This window comes from Pteropus vampyrus, unplaced genomic scaffold, assembly GCF_000151845.1.
Source record: "Pteropus vampyrus isolate Shadow unplaced genomic scaffold, Pvam_2.0 Scaffold358, whole genome shotgun sequence".
NCBI classification, from domain to species: domain Eukaryota; kingdom Metazoa; phylum Chordata; class Mammalia; order Chiroptera; family Pteropodidae; genus Pteropus; species Pteropus vampyrus.
This window is the reverse complement of record NW_011889139.1, coordinates 1,846,392-1,858,101: the sequence shown is the minus strand read 5'-3', so window position 1 is coordinate 1,858,101 and position 11,710 is coordinate 1,846,392.

The following is an 11,710-nucleotide window of genomic DNA, read 5'->3' as shown; positions in this document are numbered from 1 at the left end:
TAATCATGCATAAGTTATAGAATTGTGATGAGAATGTCTGACACATGTATGTGTGCAATAAAAAGTTGCTGCATCAATGAATGAACAAATGAAGGGAAGGATTTACACCTGGACCATTCCCTGGGAGAGATATGGTGTGCCCAGTTAGAAATCTAAGATCTGCAAACCAGTCACAAGAGAATCCTGGCTGTCTAAGTTTCCAGGCTTTTGAAACTTCTCCTACTGGAAGGGTGGAGGCAGAGGACCAGGCAGTGGAAGGCTTTTCTTGAAGGGGCAGAATTTATCCACGTGGTTGAGGCCCCAGGATTTCAGGCCAAGGCATGGGTAACTCGATAAAAGAATAAGCACGTCATTCATCTTCCAGCCACCTCCTGCTCCAACCCTGTTCCACTGGAGTGGCTCTGGCCCCCCCTGTGGGAGGGGCTGGGATGCTCACCTTCCCTTCACCCCTCTCCTCCACTGGATCCCAGCCAGGGCACCTGTGAGGTCACTGAGATGCTGGCACAGCCAGCCCCTGGGGTAGAGGGGCTGGGCAGGGGCCCCCCTCCTGTGCTGGCAAGGATGAGGTCTAGCCAGCCAAGGAAGAGGAGGGGAGGGGACTCTCAGGTCTGGTTACATGTAAGCAGCCTCCTCTGAGAGCTGGAGCAGGGCAGGAAGTGAAGTTCCTGTCAGCTTTCCCCCTGCCTACAGGCCCCGGCAGGCACCTTTCTGCCTCTTCTCCCTGCCAGTTTCCTGGTTCTCAAACCTCTCTGCTTCACTGCCACTGCTCCCCCTCCCACTAAAGCCATAGTTCCTGGCCTTCCTTTCCTCTCATTCCCATCCCCCAGCAAGTCACCATAATCCCCAGGGCGGCCTGAGCTGGGCAGGGCCCACCCTAATCAGCCACTTTATCACTGCTTTGATGAGAGGAAAATCCCGCAGTTGGGGAGATCAAACTAGTTGTGTTGGGGCATGAAGCGGGGCAGGGAGTATCTCCTAGGATCTGAGCTGCCATCTGGGGCAGGAGGGGGCACTGGATTGTTTTCCTTCCTTGAGCAGGTACAAAAGAAGCCACATTAACACAGCCCTGCCTTTGAAGCTCACCTTTGAAACCCGGACTCCTGGGTCTGAGCCAAGGGGACCCAGACGCCAGTGCCCCAACCACCACCCAGTGCTCCAGAGATGCTGTTGTGGTTTCTGATCTGTGAGATCAAAGGGTCCTGGACCCCTCCCCCCATGAAGTTAGGTCCCTGGGTTGGGGGTGACTTTTAGGGCAGGGTGCACAGGGTCCCCTGCAGGGGCAGGAACTCAGATTTCAGAATCCTATAAAACGCATATGCTCCCAAATATGTATGGGGCGTCTCCACAAAGGGTTGAGCCCATTTCTTCCTCATACTTGTTATTGTATCCTAGGTCCCATTTTACAGGTGAGGAAACTGAGGCTTTGGGAGGTTAAAGAACTTATCCAAGGAGTTAGGATTGGAAACCTGATTGCAACTCCAGGGCTGTCTCTCTATTGGAAAGTCCTATCCTCACCCCAAAGATGAAGATAATTTCCAATTCCTGGTCACAAACCCGGTTTTATGCTTCAGTCTCCAAAGCCCACGACTCATAAAAGGCTGTCCCTTCCTTATTTCAAAGTGCCCTCATTTCAATGGGCCCCTCCCTCTCTCCCCGACCTGCACAGGCAGATGGAACATCATCCAGGGCTCCACCAGGGAGCCCAATTTTCCTTCTTCTCCAAGCACATCAGCTCTCACTTTGCATTTGTATTTGTTGTGTGGCAGCTAGGACTGGAGAGCAGGCGGTAGGGTAAAGAGTGGATACCCAGTCTCTCCACTGAACTCCCCTTAGAATAATGGAGGGGGTGGGAGGGGTAGGCCCCTGGGCAGGGTCTCAGCTCTTTCCCAGGTGGAGAAAAAAAGGGTGGAAGACACCCCCCGCCCCACCATACAAGCTCAGGCAGCTGCATCTTACCTGACCCCTCACCTGGCCCTCTGCTTCCTCTCTTCCTCCCACCACCCCATCTCCTGGCCCCTCACCTCATTCCAGACTACCTGATCAAAGGCAAGAATCTGGGAGCCATTAATGATCTCCTCTTCCTCCTCCTCCTCCTCCTCCTTCCCCCACTCACCCTCCCTCTGCTCTTCCTGCCAGGACACAACTAACTGTTACCCGAGGTGGAACCAGACTGGATCAGAGATGGAAGGGCCTTCTACATCAGCTCCCTCATTTTATAGGTGAGCAAGCTGAGGCTCAGAGAGAGTGGCCTTTCTCAAGGTCACACAGCAAATTAGTGGCTAAGTTGAGATTGGGCAAGCCTTTGGAAGCCTAAATAATGAAAATATTTTGTTTCTCCCCTGGCACAAGTGTTTTAGAAGAGAAACAACATTAAGCTGTAAAACACAGGACTAACACAAGTCAGTACTGTCCAGTAGACTTCTTGCAATGTTGGAAATGACCTATATTTACACTGTTCAGTATGGTAAACAGTGGCCACATGTGGCTAGTGAGCACTTGAAACGTGGCTAGTGTGACTGAGGAGATGAACTTTTAATTTAAATTAATCTAAATGTACGCTGAAGTAGCCTCATGTTGCTACTGGCTGTCAAATTGGACAGCTCAGAGCTATATGCTAAATTAATATCACTTCTTTCTAGATCTTTTGCTTGTAAAATTCTGGTTAAGTTTATCAATGCTGAACTTTTGGCTTTTGTTTTAAGGGTACCCTAAACCACTAAGTCTGTAATCTTGTCCTGTCTAGAATTCAGTTAGGGTCTATAAAAGGTTAGAAATGGTACAAAAAGAAAATTTTATGGCCTGTCAGAAGAGTGATTGATTGCATCCAGTATGGGACAGGAGGGACCTGAAGGAAGGTTTAATGGAGGGGACATTCGGGTGGAGCATGGAGGCAGTGGGAATAGCACAGGCAAAGGCACAGAGGCGGGGAGTGCCGGGTATACTCAGGATCAGTGTCCGATGCACAGGGCGCATACAGGCTCAGCAGAACACAAAAGTTTCCTGGTCCTCCCAGCAGGCTCTTTCACCTTGTCACACTCTGACCATTGTCTGTGTTTCCCCTGGGGGCTGTGGTGGCCTTGTGTGCTGATGGAGGAGATCCATCTGAAGCGATGGGAAGGGAAGGAGGAAGCATGAAGGGAAGGCCAATGGCTGTGGGCCATGTGAGAATTGAACAGTGATGAGGAGCCCCTGGTCTCTCCATCTGTACCCTAACTCTGGCAGAGACATCTGGCAGGGCAGCACAGATGCTGAGATCATTTAGAGTCATAGCCCAAGGAACTTCAGTGTCCCAAACTCCCTACCTAAGTTTCTAGCCTCAGGACCGTCAGTAATAGCCTTCTATTCCAGGGGTTTGAGAGTGAGAGATATTCCCTCCACACTTAGGTTAAACATTTAAGAACTGGGGATCCAGAAAACACAAGCAACTACAAGTTAATATGACAAAGAAAAATAACTTGACAGAAAGATGGGCAAAAGATAGGAATAGGCAATTCACAGAAGAGGAAACCCAGATAAATGATCAATAAACAGGAAAAAATGACATTTTGTATACCTTAAACTTACACAATGTTGTATGTCAATTATATCTCAACAAAGTTGGGGGGAAAAGAATCAACCCACTAGTAATCAAGACAATACAATGAATCAATAATGTGACATCATTTCACATCCATTAGATTGGCAAAAATTAAAAGTCTGCCGTTACGCGTGTACGGCAGGTCCTTAAATAATATAGTTTCTTTCGACATCATTTCCTTATAATATTGATAAGAAAAAAGAAATCTTTTCCCCACCAGGGCCGCTGTGTGGAGTTTGCGCATTCTCCCCATGTCTGCGTGAGTTTTCTCCCGGGACTCCAGTTTCCTCCCACATTCCCACGATGTGCACATGAGGTGAATTGGCGTGTCTGAATTGTCCCGGTCTGAGTGAGTGTGGGTGTGCGTGAGCGTGTCTTGAGATGCAAGGGCCTCCTGTCCAGGATGGGTCCCTACCTCACATCCTGAGCTGCTGGAATAGGCTCTGGCCACCCTCAACCCGGAACTGAAATAAGTGGGTTGGAAAATAAGTATTTTACTTGTTTTTCTTCATCTTTCTTAATTGTATGTATAGCTCAAGTTTATTTCAGTGTTTAAAATTAGAAGTATTTTCAGTCTTTAGTTAGAAGTTTAGTGATGTTTTTGTGGCCAGAAATATGCTGTAGGCACTTAACTCTTGTTTATATCAATTAGCCTATGGTAAAATTCATCAGACATTGTTTCACTTAAAGTCACAGTTTTCAAGAATCTGTCAATGATGTTAAGTAAGGACTTATTGTATTGGTATGGATGTAGGACAGCCTGGACACTTGAGAGGGGGATATATCAGGGTTAGGAGATTATAAATTGATACTATCTTTGGACAGCCATTTGACAATATCTCATAAACTCAATGATGCTACACCCTATTATGGTAGACTACTATATCACCTGTCCCCAGTGAACCACACCTCTCAGTATCCACACCCTCCCTGAACTATAGGCCTGGCCATGTGACTTGCTTTGGGTTTGTTAGCATGAATGAGGCAAGCAGGGGTTCAGTTGAACTGTCCCAGATGTTCAAGCTGCCCAGGCTAAGACCCCAGACATTGTGGGAAAGAGATAAGCTGTTGCCACTATGCCTGGCTTGAATTCCTAATCCACAGAATTGTGAGCAAATAAAAGGGATGTTGTTTAAAGCTACTAAGTTTTGAGATGGTTTATGGTGCAGCAACAGAAAAATGATAGACCTGTCATCCAGCAATTCCATTCCTAGTTCTGTATCCCAGAGGAACCCTTGCACTTGTGTACAAAAGGATATATACAGGGTGCTTATCACAGCCTATCTATAAATGAAGGATAAATCAAGGCAGATGTTGTCATTTAGTGAATGTGGTACAGAGTGACGTATCACAACAAGGCTAAAACCAAAAACATACAAAACAAAACACCCCAGGTGTGGAAGTTTACATACTGGATGCGCTTTGTATAGAGTTTAGAAGCATGCAAATCCATACAATGTGGTGCTTCTGTATCATCTGTAATGAAAACTTGTGTGGAAAGAATAGACCCTAAATTCAGGAGGATGGTTACCTCTGGGGAGGGAGGGAGGAATGAGATTCAGGAGGAACAGACGGGGAATTTCCGTTGTATCTGTTGTATAATGTTATGTTTCTTTAAAAAATAAATCTGAAGCAAATATGGCAAAACGTTAAGATTTAACAAAGCTGGGTGGAAGATACATGGCTGTTCATTATATTATTTATAGTTTTCTCTGTGGGAGAAATATTTCATAATAAAAAAGATAATTTAAAAAATAAGAATGGAGATGGGAGGCTCTGAATGGTGAAGGATAATTTAAGAGGGCATAGATATGGAGAGAAGATTCTGATGCCTCCTAGGCCTGGTCCCAGCCTCCCCATCCCCAGGCTGGCTGCATTCCTGCCTGTGGGTTCCTCAAGTATCCTTATTATAGAAGCTCCTTTCTTTCTTAAAAAGTTTTTAAAAATATGTTTTAATTTCTTAATTACAGTTAACATACAATATTAGATTAGTTTTAGGTGTACAACATATTGATTAGACATTTATATAACTTACGCATTGATCACCCTGATAAGTCTAGTACCCATCTGACATCATACATAGTTATTACAATATTATTGACTATATTCCCTATGTTATACTTTACATACTCATGACTTGTTTTTATAACTGGCAAGTTGCACATCTTAATCCTTTCACCTTTTTTACCCATTCTCCCCCTAACCCTCCTAGAGGCCACCTTCTATTAAAAGAGAAAAAACTTCAAATAGTTGAGTTGCTTCAGCCAGTGGGGAGGGCACAGGGAAGCAAACTGTCTATAGGGTACCTGACCAAGACTTAGGAGATCTGAGCTTGGGTTCCAACTCTCACAACTCCTGCGTGATCTTGCACAAGTGCTGTCTCTCTCTCAGCCTCAGTTTCCTTATTTACAATATGTGATTAGTGGATTAGATCAGGTACAGTTAAGTAGGCAGAGATGTCAGAAACAACACTTTCCACCTCCACACCCAGCCAAGGTGACCAGAGCCTCTCTCCATAAGGGAAGGGAGGGCAGGCATTTGAAAAAGCCCCTGGGGATTGCGGTACCCACACCTGGCTGAGATGATCTCTCAGGAAACCTCCTGTCCCGGCATTGTAGGATTCAGTGATGTGGCAAGCTCTATCTAAATTCTGTTAAGATTATCAGCAAAACTTACAGGCACATCTGAGGTGTCCACTGTACACACTTCCCCTCAGACTAGTCTATCCATCCATCCATCCATTCAAGAAACATTTATTGAGTACTTACTATGTGCTAGGCACTGTGCAAGGTGCTTGAAACTCAATGGCAAATGAATTAAATATAAAAAAATCAACACATAAATCTCAGGCCCGCTTCTAAGCACTTTACATTTTTAACTTACTTATTTTCACAACAACTCTATGAAGTAGGCACTATTATCCCATATTATAAATGGAGAAACTGAGGCACAGAGGCATTAAGTATCTTATCCAACACCAGCAGGGTAAGTGATGGAGTCAGGATGCAGTTAAGCACTCTGCGGTATCATCCTCTGCCCACTCCCCAGTCTCCCACTCAGGTCCCTCTTCCTGGGCTTTCTTCCCACACCTCTTTACACATAGGAGAGCCTTTCTTTCCTCCCCCACCTCTCACCTCCACCAGGCCTAAGGCCTTTTTTAGAGGCAGGGAGGAGGGACTGAGCAACACTGGCTCCTGCCGGGTGTTGGCGGCCAGCTTTGTCCCTTGTGGTTGTGAGGTCAGAGAGGGCTACTCAGCTCCTGGACAGAGAAGGGAAGGATAGAGCCTTGATTTCCAATTGGCAGAACCCAGGGGGCAAGAAGAGCTGAGGCTTCGTGGGAGGTGGGTGGGACAGGGCAACACGGGACCCAGAAGTCATCAGTCATAGTAACTATCATTTACTGAGTGTCCAGCAGTGATTCAAGTGGGTTATTGACAAATATCTCGTTTAATCTTTACAAACTCCCCTGTAAGGTAAAAATTACTACTACTCCCATTGTATTAATGAGGAAACTGAGGCTGGAGGGGCGGGGGTTACTCTTCCAGGTTGCCAAGCAGGGATCTGAACCCAGGCTCTCTCACAACAGATGCTTCTCATAGGACCCAGGCACTGTTCCAGGTGCTGAGGACAGCAGTGAGCCAGGTGGACAAGGTACCTGCCCTAGTGGAACTTACATTCTAGTTGGTACAGGCATGTAAACAAGTAAACAATTGATTATTGTCATTTCAAGTAATGACAGGTGCTGGGAAGACAATAAACATGGGGAATATAATTGAGAGTGCCTGAGGGACTTTCATTCCTTGCAGTGTAATGAATTACATACCCTGCCAAAAACAAACAAACAAACAAAAAACCTTTCAACACAAACCACCTAGAAATACTGGGTAAAATATACAGACGTCCCATTATAAGTATAGCTGAGGTGGCCAAAAATTGAAGAAATCATCAGGGGTCAAAACCAAAGAAGAATCCAGAAACCTGAAGCTTCTACTGCTGATTCAAGCAACATGGAACTTGGAGTGGTGAAGGACTTAAGAAGGACAGGAGATGAGGTGGGGAGATGGGATTGAGACACTCATCTCCTACAGACACCCATAAAGCCAAGACTCTTGAAGGGCTACACCCTCAGTAACAGGATAAACAATGGGGGAGAATTTTTTCCTACTCAAAGATCAACAGAGAATCAACAGAGAAACGACTGTTCCTCTCTTCATCTGGACTCTGAGTGAAAATGAAAAAGTCTCTCCTGAGAATTCCATAACTGCAGGCCTGCCTTCATATGGGGTGAGACTCAACTCTCCACTGCTCACTCATGAAGAGCGGGAAAACCCAAGGCAATAAGTGAATTACAATTATCCTAAGTTGGAATCAGCTTTAGGGTGGAGACAAAGTCACATCCTCTCTGAAGGGACATACGTCCAACCCAGGCATCTCAGCATTCTCATAAATAAAGCTCTTTAAGCAGGAGTCCACATTCCAAACTACACATCAAACAAGGAAAGAAGCAGCTGTGAGTGAGAGTCTGCCAAGACAGTGAGCACCAGATATAGTTAGTTCCCTGTGAACTTCATCTCATGGAATTATCAAACGGAGAACCACAAAATGTATATATTTGACATGATTAAAGTGATATAAAAGGGAATTAAGTATGACTAAAGAAGGCAACATTGGATTGGTGGTCAGGGAAGAGCTTGTGAGGAAAAGACTATTGCGATAAGACTTGAATGAGGTGAAGGAACCAGCCATGCAAAGATGATGGAGAAATGCATCCCAGGCAGAAGAAATAGCAAATGCAAAGGCCCAGAGGCAGGACTGAACTTGGCCCCTTTAGGAGTGGACAAGGGCCAGTGTGCTGGCTGGAATGATCTTGAGGGCATGAGATGTGAGAGATAAGAAGGGGCCCAGGATCTTGGTGATGGGCCCTTTAGGTCCTGGTGAGAAGTCTGGCTTTTATTTTATTAAAAAAAAAAATTTTCGTATGGTGACATTGGTTAACAAAATCCAGTAAGTTTCAGGTGTACAATTCAACAGTAGGGCATGTGTGTGTGTGTGTGTGTGTGTGTGTGTGTGTGTATTGCATTGTGTGTTCACCACTCATAATTAGATTTCTTTCTGTCACCACATATTTGACCCCTTTTATCCCATCTACCTCTTCTCTCCCCCTCCCTCTCCCCCTTACCCTCTGGTAACCACTAGTCCATTGTCCATGTCCATGAGTCTCTGTTTGTTTGTACTGTTTGTTTGTTGCTTTTAGGTTTATATCCCACATATAAGTGATACCATGTGGTTTTTCAACTTTTTCTGTCTGGCTTATTTTGCTTAGCATGATTGTCTCAAAGTCCATCCATGTTGTTGCAAATGGCAGTAGGGCTTTTATTTTAAATGCAATGGGAAGCCCTCAGAGCTTTAAGCAGGAGCTTGACATGATGTAATTTGCATTTTTTTAAAAGACCACTTTAGACACCAAGTAGGGGAAGGATAGTGACAGACTCCGTGTTAGAGCCTAATATTCCCACTCTAATCATCTCTAGAAGAAGACCCTCTACAGCAGAGAGGAGCCCCAGAGGAGTATGTGGGGAAGTAAGTACATGAGATTGGAAGGGGGAGCTGTATGAGAAGCAGCTGTTGATCGGTGAACTCGGCCAGAGGCAGAATTTAGGAGCTGAGCCGGGATAGCCCACTCTGACCAAGCCCCATTGCCCAAATTAGTGCCTTAATTCATTGGCTTATTCATTCAGTAAAATGCTCTTGAGTGTTTTCTGTGTGCCAGGAGTAACCATAGCAATGCTACCTAACCACTGGGGATGGAGAGCTGAGAAGCCCAATTTCTGCCCTTAAGGAGTTTGCAATAAATAGTGACAACCTGTGGGAAAGATTCTGGGAGCACAGGGGAAGACTGGGTGCCTGTTCTCAGGCAGGGAAGTGTCAGGAATGATTTCCTAGAAGAGGTGATATGAGCTGCTCCGCCCCTCTCTCTCAGGACCCACTGCATCTCCCAGTGAACCTTGTGCCTCTCCCTATAAAAGACAGAGAGCCTCCAGCTGGAAGGAGAACTTCGCTGCTGTCCACTGAGGAAGGAAGAGAGGAGACAGCGGTAAATGGCAATAACCACGAGCCTTCACTCTGGGCCTCTTTTGTCTCCATTCTCTTGTTTGATGATGTCAGCAGAGAAGTGATCATTACTTCCATTTCACAGATAAAGAAACTGAGGCCCCGTGAAACTGCCTTATTTAAGGTCTCCCAGGGAAGAAATGGCTGGGCCCAAACCAGAACCGAGTCTATACGTCAGTGCTCTTGAGAGGAATGACCGCATGTGGCCTTCCTCTGTGCCCACTGCCCTCACTCCCAGTCCCACCTGGGCCCAGTTTCCCTCTGCTCGTGACCAGGGCCCTGAGAGCAAGAGGTGGTGACAGCTGATCTTCTGACAGAAGCAGGGAAACTCAGAGCAGCCGAGCCGACTACCCTAACTGGGTGTCCCAACTTCTTCACAAGTTCCTTAGGAAGAGTCCTCTGGAATGGGGTGCAGAGAGCGAACTTTATAAAATTCTCCACAACCAGCCAAGCGGAACCTATTTTCCCTCACAATGCAATTAACGGCACCAACATTTACAAAATATGATTACAAGCGCTTTGGTTAAGTAGAGGAAAGTATATTAGATAGCAGCGAGGGGTTGATCTTAATGTGCATTTTTTCGAGAGACTTGCATTTTCTTTGTGCAAATAAAGAGGCCCTAAATTCTCCATAGGCACTAAAATCAATGCAGTGGAACCACGATAACAAACACAGGCTCCACTTTTTGCTACATCCCCCAATTAATTAAGCCTTTCACGGGCATGTAATTAGGAACATTAGCAAGTCATAAAATTGCCGTGAGTCTTTAAATTATGTGCTGGCCCTCAGCAATTTGTTTTTAATTCCTTCTGAAGACAATGGCACTGCGGGGCCCAATAGATCTTCATAGCAGCCTACTGTGCTCTTCTTTATTGCGGGACAGCCAGCCTGCCTGGGCTCCCCTCCAGGCGCCAGGGAGCCCCAACTTTGGCTCCTAGGGCCCCAGAGTGCTGCATGGCTCCAGCTTTCTTTCTTCCTCTTCTCACTTTCTCTTCTTGTTTGTTTCTTCTTCCCTTTTACTTTTCCTTTCTTTCTCCCAGCCCCTCCCAGCCCTTCCCATGATTCCTCAGGAGCAGGCTGAACCCACAGGGCGGCTTCCCCCGTCATCCCACCCTCCCGTAGGACCCAGCTCTTGGCCCCTTGATTCCTGTCCATGTTGTAAAGGACCTCAGAGGCCACCTAGCCTGACTTGCCACCTCTATGATTTGTGGTATCAGTTAAACTCCTTGGAAGCCAAACCCTGAAGCAATCTGGAGGTGTTTGAGGGAATGAGGGGCAGGGGTTATAACCACACTCCCACCCCCTGACCTCCTCTGAGGGAAAGGGAAGTGGGAGGCAGTGCAAAGGGCTATTGTGTTTGCCTTGCTGACAAAATGCCCCTGAAAAGGCATTGGCTCATCTGCCAGGACCCCTTGGAACCTAAGGGAGTTTGGTGAACCCTGCTGCCTGTCTCTGCACCACCCAAGCACCCCATACCCCCAATTGTTGCCCTTCCAAGCCTGTAGCCACCAACCTCAGGACTTAAGGGAATTAGGGCTTTGTGTTCAGGCCTTCTAAAACCAGCCCTACCCTTACATCTTCCACTCAAGACTTCCTTTTCTGCCAACCAGAGGTTTCTAACTTACGAATCAAGATCAACTAGAAGATCTTGATGTGGAGCCTGGAATGGCAGGCCCATCAGCACAATATTACTCTTCTCCAAGGTTTGCTGAAATTCTGGGTAGAGAATGACAGACTTATGTCTAGGCCTCTTCCCCTTTCTCTATACTGTCAGCATCCCCTCCCCACTCCTGGTGATCAAAAGGCTCCTGTGAAATCTTAGGCTCCCCAAGGTTTAGAACTGGGAGGAACATTACAAAAAAGTAAACTAACGCCCATACCAAACCAGAAGCCAGGAACAAAAAGACTTGCTTGCCCAGCAGCCAACCACTGTAACCAACTCTAGTTCACACCCACCATGGGGTCTGAGGTTCCTCTCCTTCTCAATCTTTTTTCAGTTTCTCTCTTCTCTCAGAACTAGC